Source organism: Mugil cephalus, chromosome 14, assembly GCF_022458985.1.
Source record: "Mugil cephalus isolate CIBA_MC_2020 chromosome 14, CIBA_Mcephalus_1.1, whole genome shotgun sequence".
NCBI classification, from domain to species: Eukaryota; Metazoa; Chordata; class Actinopteri; order Mugiliformes; family Mugilidae; genus Mugil; species Mugil cephalus.
The window spans coordinates 25,151,992-25,173,034 of record NC_061783.1 but is presented as its reverse complement, the minus strand read 5'-3'; the positions used below and the strand labels follow the sequence as shown (position 1 = coordinate 25,173,034).

At 43.0% G+C, this 21,043-nt stretch overlaps 1 pseudogene; it reads right to left on the bottom strand.

Moving 5' to 3' along the window:
- Positions 1 to 9,134: 9,134 nt before the first annotated feature.
- LOC125019749 lies at positions 9,135 to 14,145 on the bottom strand (annotated as a pseudogene).
- Between the last annotated feature and the right edge of the window lie 6,898 nt (positions 14,146 to 21,043).

The following is a 21,043-nucleotide window of genomic DNA, read 5'->3' as shown; positions in this document are numbered from 1 at the left end:
TGTAAGCCCCTGTAACCCCCCAGCCCCCTGTAACCCCCCAACCCCCTGTAACCCTCCGTAACCCCCCAGAGTTCTTGAATATTTTATATGCATCTTAACACCATCCACAAACCAACTCGGATAACAAATACATCTGCAACCTTGACTAATAATATATTTACAAATTATTATAATGACAAAATCAAATAAAGATTTAATGTCCAAGGTGATGATGACCTTAATGAGCACTAGAGGGAGGCAGAGTTCAGGTTCAACATCACCGCAGAGGACACAGCTCTGCTGCATATTACCTCATAGAACAACATTATGTACAGACAAATGTTCGTCTTCATATAAAATAATTACCAATGAATGGTTCAACTCCTCATTTCTACTCGTCATAATTATTCTGAATATTCTGAATCCCAATGAAAGCAGTTATTGGTTGAAATGAATGAATGAATAATTAAAAATAATGATAAACAGACCCGTGGACAGTTTTTTTATCAATCATCTATTTAATCTGACGGTGATTTAAAATGAATCAGTGCCTCTGGATCAACTACAGGGGGTGCGGCCTGTGGTGCAGATGGGCAGGGACATAAGTACAGACTCCTCCCCTTCTCATTATTAATTGTGCTGATAGAAAAAAAAATAACCTAAACATAACATATAACTTTTAACATGAACCAATCATGGGGCAAGGAACCATATGTGATATCTTTATTGATCTTGATTTTCTACATGAAAATTCAAAATTTTGAAAAATTTCACAAAGGTAAAAAAGTCACAATAACATTCTAAGGTTGAAATTTTGAGTTTTTAAGTACTTCAATTATGGCCCTTTAAAGCATCAAGCTAATGAAACTGGGGCCTAGATTTAAAAGAAATAAGAAGAGAATTTGAGAATCCTGAATTTAAATGAATCTAATCAGATGTTTTATTGTGAACCTCGAATCTGAACCATCATCAGTTTCTACATGAACGCTTCAGTCAGATGGATCTATCTCTTCTCTCTCTTCTCTGTCTCCATGCGGCCTTGGGTCCCTCCATATGAGCTGGTTCTAGTTCTGATTCTGTTCCTGGTTCTGCTGCAGGTTTCTTCCTTTTCTTTTTTCTTTTTTTTTTTTGTTACTTATTTTTTTTTTTTTTTTTACTTAACATGTCAATAACATAACCAACAAACGGCAACAGACTAGAAAGAAAGAAAACAAAAACAAATAAGGAATTAATCAATGAATAAATGATCATGAAGGAATAAATGAATCAGTCCCCGGTCACAGTTGTGTACGTGGTATCCAGACTAAAACTGTGTGTCTGGCCTAAAAGCAGCTGGAAGTCGTTATTTAATCGTTATTTATCGTCCGACACACCAGGTAAGTCAAATGTTTAGGGATTTAATGTCTAATCAGGGTGTATTTCAGTTGCTGCCACATTGTTTGATTTGGGTTTTGTCTTTATCTGATCCTCGCTGGCAAATGAGTTGGTAGCAGGAGAAACCACGTGGTCCGTCTGAGTGGACTAGTTTTCTTTTCTTCCTGAGTAACAGTCCTTCAGTGGAGGCTTAAAGGTGACGTGGTTTATGTTTGCAGTGAAATGCATTCACGTCAAATCAGCCCTGTTAGTGATGAGTGGAAGCTGAGAGTGGGCCTAGGGTTTGTTGAACCATATTTGGGAATGAAACTGCTAACTTTTATTCTTCTTTAAGCTATCGTTACCTGCAGAGGGTGTAACATACTGATGCTAAAACACCCTGACATTAGCCGCTCCATTAGCATAAGAGAATAGCAAGATAACGCAACTATGCTAGCCTAAACAAGATTAGCCATTTAGTTAGTTTTTATCAGCCTTCAAACCCTCGTAGGTGTGTTTGGTTTCTTCAGCTGACAACAAATGAAGCAACATGTTTCTCTCTCTCTCTCTCTCCCACTCAGATCAACGTCCTCCTCTCTCGCCCACTCTCCATCCACAGCACATTTCACAACATCTTATGCAACAGAAGAGAAAACAGCTTCCAGGGCTCAGCGTCCTTCTTTAACGTTTTAAATGAAAGGAAGCAGGAAGTGGAGGAACCACAACGTTCTTCACTTCAATCATGAAACAGAAATCACTGAACAGAGTCACGGTTCACAGCTGAAAGTCCTCATGAAGTTAAAGAGGAGCCTGAAGGACGTCATGAGAGAAACAGCTGACGTTTCCTGCTGGAGTCAAGTTTTGGAAGTTGATCTGCAGCCATGTGCAGTTCTTCATAAACATCCTCAAAGTGGACGAATATTCCACATGTCCACAGTCCATGAGTCCAGGAGAGTTTCCATCAGTGTGATGAGACTCAGGTCCTGGTTCAGTTTCTATAAATCAGGGATTTGTCTCGTGTTTGTGTTGAAGTGTGTGATGACAACAGATCAAAGGAGCTTTGTGAAGAGCTCAGAAAAAGAGTTGTTGTTGCTCATCAGGCTGGAAAAGGTTCCACAACCATCTGTAAAGAGTCTGGAAGCCACAAATAATCCACAGAGAGTCAGACAGATTGAAGACGACTGTTCCCCTCCACAGGAGTGGTCCACCAACAAACATCACTCCATCATAGTGGGAGAGGAACCAGAGGAACCAGGGGAACTTCTAAGCAGCTAAAGGCCTCTCTCACATTGGCTGATGTTCATGTTGATGAATCCACTCAACAACCAAAGACACTGCTCTCTGTCCACAAAGGACATTTGGGACAATGTTTAGTGGACGGATGAGACCAGAGTAGAATAGTTTGGTTTAAATGTTTGGGCATTGTCATGTTTGGAGATGAACCAACACTGCATTCCAGCATCAGAACCTCATCCCTCCATGACACATGGGGGCGCTAATGTCCTGGTTTGGGCCTGTTCTGCTGCATCTGCTCATCAGATGTGGATCTGGAAGCTGTGACTAGTGAGGTAGTTTACCACCACCAGGGGGTGACTATGTGAGCGAATGAGTAATGCAACTGTAAGTGCTTTGACCATCTAAAGATGGAAAAGTGCAATATAAAACCAATGCATTCTTCTTCTTATTGTTGTTGTTGTTTATTTAAGTAGCTGGAGTCAGCAGAGACCTCCCTTAGTCCTGGGGGGCCCAAACAAGAGCCAAAAAAAAAAAAATCAATCAATCAAACGTCTCTCAGAGACCAGGACGTCTGAGACGGTCTCAAGGACCTTGATGAGTGAACACGTGTGAACACAGCTGGATTATTGCAGGTAAACAGGAAGAGTCCAGGTGGTGTTTTCTCTGATTCTCTGGTCTCTATAAATTCCATTTTAATCTGTTTCTGTTTGCTTCATTTGTTCCTTCTGGGAACCTGAGACGTGAAAGATGATAAATAAAACCCAGGATTATTCACGGTGTTAATTTGCCACTCGGCTGTTTTCACACCATGAGGAGGCGTGTGAGTCTTCTGGTTTTCATCCCGGTTCTCGTGGGTCCATTTTTCTCCTGAAGGTTGAACCGTGTTCAGACTGGGTTTGACTCAAAGTGAATGGATCATGTCCTCACAAAGATAGAAACACTGCTTTATCTGCTTTCATGCATCAGAGGATTCAATTAGGAGGAGATGTAGCTGCAGAGTCTCATCTGAATGGGACATGATGGAGTTTTATGATGATGATGATTATTATTATTTAACATGCTCATCTCACACAACAGAACATGAGATGTTTCCTGATGAAACTGATGAATGTTTTCCAGACCGCCACAGATCTGAGGGGGTGGATTACGAGCTCACTCACTTTTATGTCAGTAAATTAAATAATAATCTTTGTCTAAACTAGAGGCGCTGATGAATGTACGTCAATAGACTCAAATATTTAGTCACAGCTAATCAGATCTTCTCCACTGGTTTTATGTCAGAAAGAAAAAAACAAGACAAAAACAGTCTAAACTAACAAATGCTAAGCTAAACTCACCAATGCTAACTCAGAGAAGATAACATTGACATAAACAACCTGATGTCAATCTAAACAAGTTAAACTAAACAAGCTAACATTAGCCTAAATAATTGGCCATTATTTGAATGGAGTTTGGTTTGAAGATTGCTTTGATCTCTGTAAATACACCACTATTCATCTCGACTGATACCAACCACTACACTGCCGTTAAATTAGCTGATATTTGAATGGAGTCAGGTGCAGTAATGGTAACTGGTGGTCCTCTGCTCTGGTCTCTGGTTCTTATTGAACATATACATGTTTGTCATCTGTCAGACAGATTGTAGCTCAGCACCTCATCCTGGTTCCCACAGAGAGGGATGAGCTCTGTGTTACCATCGTCACCATCGCCATCATCATCATCACTGTCCACATTACACAAGGATTGCTGTATTGCTCGTGTTGTCGTTTATCACCAGGAAAAGAGAAACTGCTTGATCAGTAGCTTAGTAGCACATAAAAGAACCACAAGTAAAAAACTAGAGCTGTCAAAGATTCAAGTGTCTCATCAGATTGATCTCATCAGGATTAATTCTATTAATCAGGTTAAATCTGCTTCATGTTTCATCTCTATTGATTCGTTTCATTGTTGATGATCAAACAGACCCCAGGAAGAAGAGAATAAATCTGCACTGAACATCTTTCTTTGTCCACCATGTGTCCACATGAATGTGTCCCTGTTGCTACGGAGACAAACTAACTTGTGGACATTGTCCAACCAGAGGAGAGCTGACGCTTCTTATTGAGAACAGTCTCTCCCAGTGAACAGTGGCTGCAGGAGTGGACACATATTAGCAGCAGCATTGGCAGCTTGTCTTTGTCTTGGTTTGTCTTGGTTTGTCTCCAGCTGTTAGCCGCGTTAGCCCAAGTGCTAGCAGAATCCCAGACTAACGTATGCTACATTTGTTCATGATGATGGTAACTCTACATGGACAAACTGAATCATGAAATGTGTTGCCAGAGACACTCAGAAAAAGTAAAAACAAGGTTATAAAATTTAGAGATGTAACAGCTAATTAACTCCTGCACCTGTTACTCAACAGGGGCAGGAGTTAAACCAGTGAACGATGTTAGGACAGTGAGTTTTAGGGTGTTCTGTTCTGTAATCAGTTGCTGCAGAGATAAATCCACAGACTTGGACTTGGGACATTTTGAGAAGTTTAATGGATCTTAAATTGAAGGCAGAGTACCAGAGGTGTTAGAATATCAAAAAAAATATCCACATGCTGCTGACAGTTGTTTTTTTTTCTTCTTTTCCAAAACGTTCAAATATGACTTAGGCAACTATGCCATTAGACTAATGATATGAATGTTGGTATGGTGAAGCATGGTAGTCACAGCATCATGTTCAGGAGCTTCAGTGAAGGAGGACGATAATGAATCCACCTCGTGTACAGGGATGGGGCTAACTAGGCTAAACAAGCTAATGACAGTCTGTTCCAATATTAAGATAAATAAGCACACATTAGCTCATACACGCTAACATTAACCTGCTAGTTTGATTGATGGTCGGTTTGATTCTACCCTATCCCTAGTCTGTCCGTTGTGTCCTTGGACAAAACACTTAACTCACCTTGATCCCAGGTGTGTGACTGTGAGTGAGTGATGGTGGTGGTGGTTGGAGAGGTCGTAGAATCAGCTGCCATGTTTCTGTCAGTCTGAACCAGGGCAGCTGTGACTACTGAGGTAGTTTACCACCGTTATTAATATCTCAAATGGAAAGCACAACATAAAACCAATACATCATTATTGTCATTATTACTGTCCCTCTTGCTTGCCTTTTAGCATTTTTATGATTTTTAGTTTGATTTTTCCTCTTTGTGCTCTTGTGTTTTACTCCATTTCTAATAATGTGTAGTTTTTGCTTATTGATTGGTTTTACCTGCTGCTGTTTTCTCTCTGGTGGTTCCTGGTGGTTCCTCTCCTACGATAGACTTCCACAGTTGTTCTCGCTCTTCTTTTAATGGATGCTGCTCTTATTGGTAGCTTCACTCGTTATTAAGATGTGTGGAATAATTGTATAAAGCACTTTGTGCTACATTTTGTATGAAAAGTCTGATTGATTGATTGAGCTCCATGACTTCTGATTGAAAAACATTGAGTTTTGGCCCTATGATCAATGAGAATGAGTTCAAGGCATTGACTGAGAAGCCTAAGAGATTCACAGAAAAAGTCACACCTCTGAAGTCTTATAATAATCAGCCAATAAAAACAAAAGGAGAATGCAGACTTAAAGTGACAGCAAGATGCAAGCAGCATAACTTGATGTTCACCATTGTGCCTGATGGACATGAGTCAGTGTGAGGGAAGCACTGACATAGTCAACAAGTCCATAGTCCATCTGTCTTCAAAGGACACGGGACATTACCTTACACTTACAAAATCCAGCTCAAGGATGATACCAGGCCTGTGGTTCCACGAGAGTACCAGCATAACTCAGAGAGACTCCAGCACATGTGGTGAGAAGAAGAATACAGGTGCTTTAAAAATAATGCCTTCATCCCAAAGATTTAAATGAAAATGTTAAAAGGAAGAATTATCAAATCCCAAAACAAGAGGGGATAGTGAGTGAAATGGCTGGAGTGAAGTTTTTCAGCAAACTAGATGCTTCCCATGGGTTCTGGCAACTGCGTGTAGACACAGATAGCAGCAGGTAACTTCCTTCAACACACCATTTGGGCGTTACTGTTTTTTGAAACTCCCATTTGGAATCAAATCAGCACCATAGATCTTCCACTTGGTGGGATCACAGAGATGACAAGCTCACAAGTGAAGGAGTGGAACCTGACCATTCAAAAGTGCAAGCCATATTGGACATGCCCGCCCCCATAGACAAAACAGGATTAATGCGAGCCATGGGAATGATCAATTTCCTGGGCAAGTTCATTCAAGTTCATTCCTAATCTTACCTTTAAGAGGTAAGATTAGGGAGTTGCTCCAGCATAACACAGTGTTTGAGTGGACTGCTCGACACACGAAAGTGGAAAAAATTAAAGGAACCTGTAACTACCGAACCAGTCCTCACATACTTTAATCCATCAAAACCAACAAAGATCTCCACTAATCCCTCCAAAGATGCCTCGGGAGCTGTGCTGCTCCAAGTCAATGGAGACAAATGGGAACCTGTGCATATACGTCAAGATTGACGACAGGAACTGAGCAACTCTATGCACAAACAGAAAAAGAGACAGAGGGCTTAGTGTGTGGATGTGGAACGTTATGTGTATTGATTGCCAACCTTTACAGCAGAAACTGACCTCAAATCAAGGAAAAAGAACCTCAGTGACATGTCACCCAGGATACAGCGTCATGACCAGCACCAAGCAGCGACATGCCGGACGTCTCCACAAACCACAAACACATTCTGTGTGTGCAGATCTGTGTACAGCTAATGGTCTGGTGCTGAGGCTAAACAGATTGTTATGTCACACTGCATGCACACTGAGAAGGTCCTACAACAAGGAAGAACTGTTCAACTTTTACAGTGTGAAAGGAAGTTGTTAACATTTAATAGCGATGGATGTGAAAAATGCTGGCACAATGTGACGTGTTATATGTTATTGACAGTTTCATTTGTGTTGATGTGTTGAGCTATAATGTGCTATACTATTACTTCGTTTGGTCGGGAAGATTTATATCATTTTGTTAAAGTTAAAGTTGAATATATTTTATGTGTGTAAAAGAACTTTACAGTTTATGTCCACTACAAAAAAGTATATATTTTGTTGCTCTATTTGTGTTAGTTAAGACTGTTGAGATTTCCAGAGTGACAATACTTTAAGAGTTTTGCTTTATGTTGTACTCACCTGTTTGAAGAGGGATGTAATGTTAAGTGCTAACAAAGGTATTACCCACAGGTGGCAGTATAAGTTCAGCAGACTACTTACAGAGCGAATGTCGATGCAGTAAGGCAGACAGAAAAGTGCAGCTGAGTTTGGGAATAAACAGCTAGCTGAAGCTGAAGCTGAAGCAAAGTTCAACTTGAGGTTGTATTCATACAACTTTACACTGACAATGGAAACTCGAGAGGCATTTGAGAGTTTGGGGAAGGAGTCAAGGCTCAGTTACTGTGAGACAACCCTTAATCTCGCTGCTAATCTTGTGAACGAGCAGCAGATTGATGCCGGGATGCAGAGTCACCCTGTTTCTGGGGTCAACACCTTCAACTGGTGACTGGAAGACATTTGACTTTGCAAACTGTCCTTATAAGAGACTTCAGGAAATGCAGCACCAGGTCAGCATGTTCTGGAGATCCTGGAGCCAGCTCGCCGGTCCTAATGTGAGAAGAAATATCACACCACTCAGAGGAATGCTGTTGTTGGAGGGGCCAGTTTAAGCTTGGAAGAGTTGTCAGTGTCAACCTTGACTCCAGAGGCATCGTATGGGATGTGAACATCAGGGTTGTTTCAAGCTCCTGAAGTGAGACCTGCAACGTCATTATCTAAGCATCCTGCCTCCAGCATCCAGGCGTCTTCAGTCTACAACCCTTCACTGGGATGTTGGTCAGCTGGGCCTCCGCTGGAAAAGATCTCAATCCAAGCTGGAAAGATGAGGAAGATGTGCAAAGAAATTCGTTTCAAAATAAGGAAGGATGAGATCGATGTTGGAGGCAGATACTGATGGCTGGGATCATCTTTATCTTGTTTTCTCTCTATCTTCTCTGGTTCTACCCGGCTGGTTTAAGACAGATGGTTCCTCCTGGTTCTGGTTCTGGTTCTGGTCCAGGTTTCTTCCTGTTAAAAGGGAGTTTTTCCTTCAGGCTGATCTGGAGGTTTCAGCTCGGATTTTGCAAAGTGTCTTGACACGATTTATATTGTTATTGACGCTATATAAATAAAATAGAATTGAACTGAATCATCAAAGCATCTAGACCTCTAAAATAAAAGAAAGACAGAAAACAGCAGAAAGTGTGATCGATGAGTGGAATCCTGTGAAGCCTTTGTGGAACTGGCTGCTCTTTTCGAGAGGGGGGAAACCTGTGAGGGACCATCTACATTTATCTGATATTTGTATGATAATGAGGTTAGTATTTACACTAACACATGAATGAATCCAAACACTGAAGTTCTGTATGTGGTTTCTTTGCTGAAGACAGTTTTTTTTTTTTATAGAAAACACATTTGAAAATGTTTTTAAGCAGAAATAAAAGAAGACGTGAGACAATGTCCTGAGGAGAGACAGTTTATTGTCTTGTCAGATGTTTATGAAGCAGATTGAACATGAGACACGAAGCATTAGCTTAAACTAATTCTACTTATTTAACTTTAACTTCTTCTCAGAGCTCCACCTCCACGTATTTCGTCCCTTTTATAGAAAACAGTTGAAAATGTTTTTAAACAGAGAAATAAAAGATAAAATCGAATGAAAGAGGCCGTGTCCTGGTGACGTCTCTGTGTGGGACATCCAGAGACACGTCCGTCCACAGGTCTGATCCAGGTTCTACCTTCTTCATCTCAGCAGATGTCGGTGTCCAGAGCGTCCCCCGTCCTCAGAGCTCTTTGGACGCTCTGCCAGAAGACTCCGGGATGTTGTCCAGCCTGACGCCAGCTCAGGTAGGTGCGTCTCTTCACCAGCTTCCTCATGCGGTAGTACGGAGACAGCTGCTGGGGCGGGACGTCCTCCAGAAACAGGAGGATCAACACGTCCTTCTGCTCATCAAACAGTCGGAAGCTGCAGAGGACAGAGGACAGAGGACAAGGTAACGGATCTAGCTTTCATTATCTTCTGGGGTCCTTTAGAGTCTATGAACCACGTGGAGACTCGACTGATAGAATCTGAACCTTTAGTCTCCATCTAGTGGTCTAATGGTGCTACTACAGATAATAAACAATGCAGCCATCTAGTAGTGGAAGTTAGCTTAGCATTGATGTGTAGCATGTAGCCTTGGTGACTTTTAGCTTAGCATTGATATGTAGCATGTAGCCTTGGTGACTGTTAGATTATCATTGCTATGTAGCATGTAGCCTTGGTGGCTGTTAGCTTATCATTGCTATGTAGCATGTAGCCTTGGTGGCTGTTAGCTTATCATTGCTATGTAGCATGTAGCCTTGGTGACTGTTAGCTTAGCCAGTCAAAGTCAATACCAGGGTCCACAGAGACCAGGATCAGGAACATGGACTTGATGGTTGTGGAGATGTTCCTGGTTTACAGAAGACAGTAACCCTGTGTCACTGAAAAGGCCACGCCCCCTTAGGGGTGAAGACAAAGAAGAAGTTGCTGTGTTGTGTATCGTTCTTTGAACAATCTCAAAGATTAAAGAGATTTGCTCTGCTCCTTGAGAGAGAGAGGGACTAAAACCAAAGAAATGTTTGTCTTCAGGGCATCAACCAGGTAGAAGATGGAAAGCTGTGGATCCCTGAGTAGTCGATATGTGTGGCAAACAGTTTAGCACTTTAAGTGATGATGCTAATGTTAGCTAATGTCAGTCATCAGAGTATTTACTTTAATGTTAAAAATGATAAATTCATGTTAAGAAGTCAAAGTAGTGAATGTTGATGCTGAAGTGAAATGAGGTAACGACAGAGTTTAATTACTGTAACAAATATTTTTAATAAAAGGGTTAACGTTGGCTAAGCTTCACGCTGTATTTATGTCACGATTAATCGATTTAATCTTATGGAACGATTATGAATTGATGACAGATGTCATATATTACCCAGAGATTCAATGGGGTAATAGAGTAAATGTCTGGATATGACACCTCCGGCCACTGAGTGGACTCCTTCACCCATTTCTCTGTTGGTAGATGGACATACGGCTCCTGTTTTTAAAGTTTTACAATAGAATAGAATAGAGTAGAAATAGAAAACCTTTATTTGTCCCACAATGAGGAATTCTTCTATGTATCGTCACTGAACGTCGCTGGACTACAACATTATTTATGTGTCTGCCAGACTAACCGTAGCCATTTTGCTGCCTGTGGTTTGTTTTCACCCAAACTGGGGCGTGGCCTAATTTGCTAGTGTCATCCTTTGATTATTTTTAGGCTCCACCTCCCGGCTGCCTTGGACTAAAGAGGTTAAACTAAGGGTATGAAGAATAATGGAAGGCAGCGCCCCCACCTGGCCATCTGGATCTCTCTGGAGCACCACTCGCTCTGCAGGTAGTGGCGGCTGATCACACAGATGGTCTTCCTGCTTCCATAGATGGCGTCAGTGATGTTCTCTATGATGGGTTTACCTGTTGACACAGAAGAGAAGACACTGAACTGCAACTGTCTCCTCCTTCATCTCAGAACCCGTCCTCAACAGACTGAATCAGTCCCCAAAAAGAGACACAACACAGACAAGAGACTAAAGTAACTGCAGGAGCCAGAGCTGAAGAAACATGGTGGACATCAGGGAGAAAGGGGGATGTGAAAATCAGAGACAGTCATGCATACTTTAACACCAGGCTCTGAAAGAACAGAGATAAGAAATGGAGAAGTGAAAGAAAGAACAGACACTGTTCTTTCTTTTACAGGGTCCTGGGTGAAGTTACCTTCCCAGACCCACATTCTGTGTCTGTAAGCTCACCGTATAGTGGTATACCAATAAACACCCCGCTACAGCAAACCTTCATCTAAGGACTGTGAATATTGTTCTTCTACCTGGTTGGAAGTCTCTGTGGTGCAGACAGAGTCTCCAGCCCTGCTCTCCCTCCAGCACTGGGAGCATCTCTCGGTAAACCCAGTCCTCGTCGTGGACGTTGTAGGAGACAAAGGCGTCGTAGCGATGAGGAACTCCCTTCTTCCTGTTCCTGCTGTCATAGAGGAAGGCCAGGAAGAGGTGGAAGGCATAGGTGAGATGCCACCTCAGGAAGTGGTAGATGAAGGATGAGAGGAGAGTTAGAAGGACCAGAGAAGAGCTGGAGACGAAGAAGATGAGGCCGGTGTCCATCCAACAGGACTGGACGTCAAAGTCCAGCAACATGCTTCCCTTCATGGCCACAGGAAAGGCACAAGTGTACTGATGGGCGTTTACAACCTGAGTCTGGTTGTTGCTCTTCACCCACTGGATGAAGCCGGCGTTGGAGCATTCGCAGGTGAAAGGGTTGTTGTCCAGGTCCAGGTACGTCAGCACAGGGAGAAACTGGAAGACCGTCTCATTGATCACATTGATCTCATTCCCACTGAGTTTCAGAGATCTGAGAGCTGACAGGTCGGCCTGCGCCAGAAAATCCAGGGACTTGAGTTTACTCTCAGAGAGATCCAGAGTCTCCAGGTTTGGGATTTGTTCAAACAGTTCAGGGTCCAAATCTGAAAAATCTGTCTTCCCAAAGGTCAGACTCTTGAGCCTGTGGTTGAACTGAAATGTGTCTGGCTGCGGAGCAGAATTATAGATATTTACAGCTGTAAAGGACTCCAGATGTCTCATGGCCTCGAAGAATTCCATCGGTACTTCCAACGGCATGTTGTGGTTATCACCACTGCAGATTACTGTGAAAACCTTCACAGATTTTAAATGGTAGAAGGCTTCAAAGTCACTGGAAAGAGGACATTTGAGCCCATAGGTAATGCTGAGGTACATTGTAAGATTTTCCAAGCGCTCTAATCCTCTGAAGCTATTTTCATAGTCGCATGGAATAGATACAATAAGAGTTTCCAGGTTGTCCAGTTTGTCAAAGGTCTTATGTGGCACCCTTGAAATTTGATCCATCATCACATTCAAATATTTCAGGGACACTAAACCCTGAAAACTCCCCTCTCAAGGGAGGAGAGAACATTTTTGCTCAAGTCCAAGAACTCGAGTTTGTGCAGGCCCATTTTGAAGGTGTCTCCAAACGTCCACAGCTGGTTGTAACTCAGGTCGAGCAACTTTAGATCAGGGAGACTCTCAAAGACACACCTGTCCAGTTTGGTGATGTGGTTGTTAATCAGGTAAAGTTCTGCCAGGTGTGTTGTGTTCATGAAATCGTCACAGCCAAGCTCCGAAATAACATTGCTTCCCATGTGCAGGATCTCCAGGGAGGGGAGGCTCTTAATGTCGTCTGGTACCTTGGCAAGGTAGTTGGTCGACACCTTCAGGGACCTGAGTTGCTCCATCAAACGTATCGAACCTTTTGGCAACTCTTTGATGTAAGTCCAGGAAAGGTCCAGCTCAGTGAGCCGAGAGCAGTTTGCCAGGTCCATTAGGAATTTGTGGAGATGGTTGTAAAACAAATTCAAGGCTCTGAGTGTTGGTATTTTACAGACTGTAGCCAACAGATCTCTCTTTATCCACTCATCCATGTAATTCATCTGCAGGTATTCCAGCGAGTCAAGGCTCTGCAGGACCTTCTGGAGGTCTCCAAAGAGAATATTAGGGAATCTAAAATACAGGTGAGTTATGTTCCCCAGTAAAGTCTTGTCAGGTATGTCCCATTTCATACCAGAGTCTTGGCCACTTTGAGAAAGGTCTATCGTGTGAAGAAGAGGAAAGATCGGTGTTGAGATGCTGAACATTTCCAACTTACGATTATTTGAGACACCCAGCACCTTGAGGCCTGAAGGCTCATTCAGCAGCAGGTCTTTGGTCTGGAAGGAGGAAAAGTGGTTTGATCCAAGGTTCAGATTCTGTATTTGTGGCAGCTGTAGGATGGGCTGAATGTCCACGACTCGTTGGAGTCTGTTGGAGTCCAGCCTCATGGTTTGTAACCTGGTCAGGTACCAGAAGGCCGAGCTATGAATAAACTCAATCTGGTTGCCATCGAGGTCAAGAGCAGTGAGGTTGGACAGTCCTTGAAAGACATAACCTGACAGACTGGTGAGTTGGTTGTTGCTTATGGAAAGAGTTTCCAACGCTACAAGATCAATGAAAGATCCGTCATCAACATGAGTAATATTATTACAGGCCAGGACCAAAATGATCAGCTTTGACATCTGAGCAAAATCGTTTCTGTTAATCTTCTGAAGCTTATTGTACACAAGATTTACAGAGGCAGCATTTCTGGGGATGTCATCAGGGACGGTCACAAGTTTACGGCTTGCACAATCCAGAACAAGAACAGAGGAGGCCTCTTCAGGAGAGTCTATGATACAGTTTTTCAGAGAATACTCCAGAGAAAGGTTTACATGACACAGGAGAGACAGAAGTGAGACGAGAAGTCTCAGAACAAGATGTCTCATTGTGGACATGTTGGTGGAGTTCCTGAGAGGATGATGATTGTCTGGAGAGGACACAGATAAATTTGAAGTGAATTCACAAAGAGGCAAAAGGTAAGTGCAAAGAGAAATAACTACAGACCTGGTCACGAGCCTGGAAGTCTGACGTCTTTTGTGATGAGTTCAGTGCTGACAGCATAAACACTTCATTTCAACCTTACATGTTCAAAAATATCTAATGTATCCACCTGACGAGAAGACTCAGACTCAGTTGTTTTAATCTTAATTTCTTGTAGTGCTCATTTAAGGGCTGATTTAGGGAAGTGAGACATTGCTAATAGTTCACACATTTGTGTGCTGTGTCTAGAAACAAAATAGGATTGCCCATGAGGAGAGGAACATCATATAGAGCAGATGCAAGATCAGAAATGCAAACAGCAACACATCGAGCAAACTGAACTGTGAAGAGAAGTGAGAAGTGTTTTAATTTGAGGACAAATTGTGCAGCTTGTCACTTGCATGAAACCCTGAATGAGGACATTTACAAGAAAAGTGTAAATGCTAATGATATGTAAGGACTGTTGTGACCTAAAGTCTGAGGACAGCAGCCACAGCAGCTTAACCTCAATGAACTTAAACCCACTTTAATTGCTCCACTGAAATAGGGCTTGCAAACACCAGCTGTGCTGCGCTATGTATGCTATGTATGCATCAGATAACATGACTTTTACAGTATAATTGAAAATAATAGTGTGTTTTAATTGTCATTGTCCAGTGAAAAACAACACTGTGGCAGCAGTGGCTCAGGTGGAAGAGTGGTCGTCCAGTAACTGTAAGGTCGACAGTTCTTAAAGCACCGGTCTGCCAGTGTGAACTCCTCTGGTGAGTGTCGAGTGAGTGATGGTGGTGGTTGGAGAGGCTGTTGGTGTGGATTAGCAGCCATGTTACTACTGAGGTAGTTTACCACCACCAGGGGGTGAGATTAGATTCGAGATTAGAGTCTTTACTGATGGTGACTGTGTGAGCGAATGAATAATTCAGAACAATTGTAAAGCACTTTCAGACTTTATGATAAGGTGCTGTATAAAATTAAGGCATTATTGGGGAGGGGAAGGTGTGTGTGTGTGTGTGTGTGTGTGTGTGGATTACTTCTCACTTAAACAAGCAACACCCTCCGGATACACATACAGTACATAGACCAACCTTGGCAATGTGGCAACACGAGGGAAAATTTACTCAGTTATGTCTCAAAACTCTTTTCTCTTTTGTATACAACCGACAACGCCACCTTGGGTTAGGGCCCAAGGACCCGTATTACAGGTCAATTACCAACTATTACAAAAGGACACAGGTTCGTTCAATCAGGGAGAATAGGAGACGGAGTTCAATTATCACATACAAAAACTTTATTATGGCACTCTAAAATAAACAAGGCATGGGACAAAATGAAAATAATAAAAAAAACGGAGCCAACTGAGAAAAAGGATACGAGCTGGGGCTTACCGGCTGGAGGAGGAACCAACACGGGGAGTGACGTCCACAATAAAAATGAAAAGGGGGGGCACCCCACTCACACAACCAAAAAAACGTGAGGAGCGCACAAAATAAGCAGGCAGACCACACACACACACACACACACACACACACACAGGGGACCAACACCACCCGGGGAAGAACCACCACCACCGTCCACCTCCAGCTCTAGGGAAAATAAAGCACAGTTAACAGGGCTCACAATTAAAGGAAAACAAACAATATCCCACAATATAAACGAATTAAAGAATAATCAATTAATACACTAAGGAATAATACAATTAGATTAATCAAAAATCAAACAAATTAACAAACAGATTAAAGAGTCTCTGGCCAGAGATATCTACTCAACAGTAATCGTAACTAATCCATTTCTGACAAGTAACTGAGGGCTGAAATTAAGAAGTTTTCCCCCAAATAGAACGTAAATAATTACAATAAACTCCCAAAATGACACCTTACTCAAGCAAAGCAAACCACTTAACCAAAAAATAAATAACCACAATAAACTTTACTATTAATCAGAAAAAGAAACAAAATATAAATAAATGAATAAACAAAATTACACCACACCTTGAGAATTACATTTAAAACACGCACACACGCAAACACTCACGCACACACGCAATCCAAACTAGGGGCTGAGGGTCTGAACTGGGCTCGTAATGTCCAGCACAAGCGGTAGCCACACACCCACGAACGCGCACCGCCACACGTGCAATAGCAGCAGAAAACCTGGGCCAGCAGCACGAAGCAGGTCGACCCAAAACAGCCGTCAAGAACCCAAAGTCAGGAGCAGCAAAATAACAGGAGCAGCGAAATAACAGGAACCACGAAGTAGCAGTAGCAAGGTAGCAGTAGCGAAGTGGCGAGGCAGCCGTGGCTAATCAGCCGGGATTATTCAGTACCAGTCTTACTCTGCTTGGCGTCCAAACTACCGGCCTTTTATCCGGTCGGTTTCGGTCTCTACCAAAAAGGGAGAGGGGTGAAGAGGGTCGACGTAGCGGCGGGGACAGCCACCACAACACCAACAACCAGCACTGTTAGAGGGAGAGGAGTGGAGAAAGGAGGAGGCTCAACACCTGGCCAAGACAATTAGCAGCAGCAGCACACCGCAACTCACCTAAACGCCAGTGATAGCGACCCCAGTGCCCTGCCAGGACCGCGTCAAGGATGCCGGATCTATCGGAAAGGTTATGTTTGAATTAACTGACACTAACAAGTGTGCACTTTTACCGGCTTGCTGATGCGTGCCTACCTGTCCGATGCGGTGAGCAGCGGGGACAACCTGGAAGTGGGCGGGCCGACGAGGCAGGAAGCGAGAGGACAGGGGGAGAAACCTCTCCTACTTTTATCCTCTCTGTGTGACTAATGATTGGCCAGAGAGGGCAGGGTGAACCGGAAGTATTCAAGACAGTGGTGCCTCATACCACTACAGCAAGAAGGAAGCAGTGGCGGTATTGCAGTCATCCACAGAACGGACATCAAAATCACCACACTCCCCATCCCAGCAGTGTCCTCTTTTGAGCATATTGCATTCAAGCTCCCTGGCCCCTCCCCTTTGATGACTACTGTAAATTACCACCCACCCAACCCTGATTTTTTCACCGACCCCTCGACCTCCTAAACCAGCTCAGTGCCATTTCTCCATCAGTCCTCCTCCTTGGCGACTTCAACATCCACATTGACAACTCCAGCTGCACACGCACCACTGAATGTCTGGACATTCTGGACTGCTTTAACTTCACACAGCACATCCACTTCCCCACACACAACCGTGGGAACATCCTTGACCTGGTCTGCTCCGCCAGTCTTCAGATATCACCTTCATCTGGCCAAAACCTCCACATCTCCGATCACCTGCTACTCAGGATGGACATAATCATCCCCATCCCCCCCTCCAAAACCAAATGCACCATAAACTTCCCAAACATAAAATCCATCACTCCCTTAGCCCTCACCACTGCTCTCTCCCACAGCAACCCTGCTGAACTTGTTGCTCACTACAACAACACTGTTCCCTCCTGCCTGGACCATCTCAGCCCAAACAAAACCAAAATGGTTTCTTTCACACACTCTGCCCCTTGGTACACCCCAGCACTCCATCAAATGAAAGCACAGAAATGCAAACTGGAACGCCTCCACAGAAGAACCGGACCGACAATTCATCTCCAGCTTTAAACAGACCACATTCACAAGTACAGAGAAGCCCTCAACTTGGCCCGGTCAACATACTGCTCCCACATCATCCAGTCTGGCTCCGGCGACCCTACGACACTGTTCACCATAAACTCACGTTTGAAGCACCATGACAACACCACCTCATCCTTCACATCTGAAAACTGTCGGGCCTTCCTTTCATTTTTTCAGTCCAAAATAGACTCCATCCACAACAGCCTCCATTCCTGTGTATCGTTGAATACTCACTTGGATTAAATCATACCTCTCCAACTGACAACAATTCATACACTTAAACAACCATTCCTCATCCACTGCCCCCTTGGCGTAAGGTGTCCCCCAAGGCTCGGTGCTCGGCCCCCTCCTGTTCATCCTCCACATCCTTCCCCTCGACAATATCATTCGCCACCACGGTCTCAACTTTCATTGTTACGCTGAAGACATTCAACTATACCTTTCCACAGAACCCATCACCTCCTCCACACTCTCTTCCTTCTCAACCTGCCTCTCAGAAATAAGCACATTGATGAATACCAAATACCTTCAGCTGAACTGCAATAAGCCAGACCTCCTAATCATCAGCTCAACATGGCTGTTCTTACATTGGCAACTCACTTCTGATTCCCTCCTCCCACACCCGCAATCTTGGATTCATCTTTGACACTCAGCTCACCGTCGAACAGCGCATGAAACACATCACAAAAACAGCTTTCTTCCACTTCCGCTCCCACTGCAGCTGAAACACTCATCCACTCCTTCATCACCTCCAGACTGGACTACTGCAATAGCCTCCTTTACGGTCGACCTTCCAAACTTCTCACAGACACCAAATGTTCCAAAATTCTGCCACCCGCCTCCTCACCCACACCCGTTCTCATGACCACATCACCCCCGTCCTCCAACATCTCCACTGGCTTCCAGTCAAACAAAAAATCAACTTCAAGATCCTCCTACTCACCCAGAAAGCCCTCCATTACCAGTAAATATAGGCTAATTGTGCTAACCATATGCTAACTGTGCTAAATGTGGTTTAATTCTATGCTAAATGTGGGTTAATTGTGCTAACCGTAAGCTAACTGAGCTCTTTCAAAATTTCCCAGAGGGAAAGAAAAGGCTGCAGTGAGTGGTCAACACAGGATTATCGGCCACCATCTCCCCTTTCCTGGACTCCATCTACACTTCAAACAGAACTAGAAACATAGCTCAGGACATCATCTGCTCCACCTACTGCCCTCTGGGAGGCGCATCAAGACCGGGACAAACAGACTAACAACCAACTTATATCCCTTTTATCATGATCCTGCTGAATGGAAACATGAACTAACTGAAAATAGAAAGATTTATCTAATACTGTTTATCTAGTTAGTATGTCTCAATGCACTTCTACTTTATATTTACATTTTATATAAAGCTTTGTACCTGACCCAAGGATGAAAGTTATCACTGGCAGCGATGTCTTGTTCCTGTACACCCGATATTTTTGGAGACCGATCAGCTGTTGCAGCAACAGAAGGGACGGGGCTTCAGAGGTGGAGTAAACCCTCACAGTCTGCATTGGCCGTGCTGCTCTTCCTATTGACAAGGATCGGACAGTCCAAATACCAGATCTCACCCTTTCTGGGTGGAGTTTGCATGTTGTCCATGTCCATGTGGGTTTCTTCCGGGTGCTCTGGCTTCCTCCCACCTCCAAAGACCTCATTAATTCATTGTCCACTGGGGGTTTCCACTAACACTCCAATTAATGAAGCCTGGATTAAATGCTGACTCACTGTCAAACTATAGACCTGTCTCAAACTTTTCCTTTTTGTCAGAAATTAACTTGTCCAGTATTTAGCTAAACATGATCTATTTGAACCCCTTCACTCTGCGTTTCGTGGAAATCATTCCACAGAGAGAGCACTGACGAAGGTGGTTTATGACTTGCTAAATGTGGGTTCTGATCAAGCTTCTTTTTTTTGTAGTTGATTTACAGTTATATATACCGATAACCTTTGAAATTGGATCTGACATGTCCAAACTTGAAACCTGTGTGGCAGTTATTAGGAGCTGGTTGTCGAATAACTTCCTGTTCTTAAATTCTGCTAAAACAGAGGTAATGATTATTAGGCCACAGTAACTGCATCTGTTTGATGATTTTGCCTTGTCTCTGGGTGACTGTGATGTTCACTGTAGACACAGAGTGAAAAATCTTGGTGTAATTTTTGATCAGATGCTTGTAAATATTGCAAAGATCTGATTGATCCTGTCGTCAAAGGATGCTGAGGTCCTTATTCACTCCTTTGTGACTGCTCAACTCGATTATTGTAATGCCCTATTGTCAGGTTTGCCCAAAAAAAATGTTTCAAGGCCTGTAGATGGTGCAGAATGCTGCAGCTCGTATTCAGACTGGTGTGGGTAAATATGACCACATCACCCCAGGCCTCTTGTCAGGTTAGGGCTGATTTCAAGGTGCTTCTGCTAACCTATAAAATTTTAAATGGCATTGCACCATCTTATTTGAAAGGATTTTTGACCTTTTATGCACCTTCTCATGCACTTCACTACCAGGGAACTGGTTTGTTGAATGTTCCCAAAGTTAGAAAAAGGACTGTTGGTGAGCGTGCACCAACACTTTGGAACAGTCTTCCTCAAGATCTTAGGCAGCATGTTCTGTTGGGGTATTCAAAGCAAAGTTAAAGACTCACTTCTTATGCTTCTTATAAGACTTGTTTGTTAGTATAAACTATTTTATTTCTGTTCTGTTTTGTGTTTTATGTCTGATTATTTGTTTTAGCTCTGCTTGTACACACTTTTTCATTGCCACTGTTGCCTTCAGGCTGATCTGGAGGTTTCAGGTCAGTTTTTGTAAAGCATCTTGAGACAATTTGTATTGTTATTGATACTATCTAAATGAAATGTAATTGAATGTAATGAATGTAATTGAATTGATCCTGATTCTGATCCTGATTGTGATTGTGATTCTAGAGAGAGGTCAATGGGATGAAGCATATTTACTGACAGGAAAAGAAGATGAAGAAGATTAAAGAATGCATATCAGAAAGAAGAGGATAAGAACTAACACAAAGACAAATTTTCAGTGTATGTTGTTTACACATTTTCTCGACTATTTTAAGGCCCGGTTGCCATGGGAACAGCTGGATTGGTACATCAGTCAGCAGAGTTTTGGTTGTGGGTTATTGTGTGTTGGCTGACCGTGTCCTGAACCATAAAAAGTCTGTTGGTGTCCTCTTTACATCCACACTTTCTGCTGATGTGAACATTTTCTGTTCTTATTTTCTGGCATGTTAGCTCACAAAGATTCTGGACGTGGTCAGCATTAGATCATGTTAGCATGATGATGTTAGCT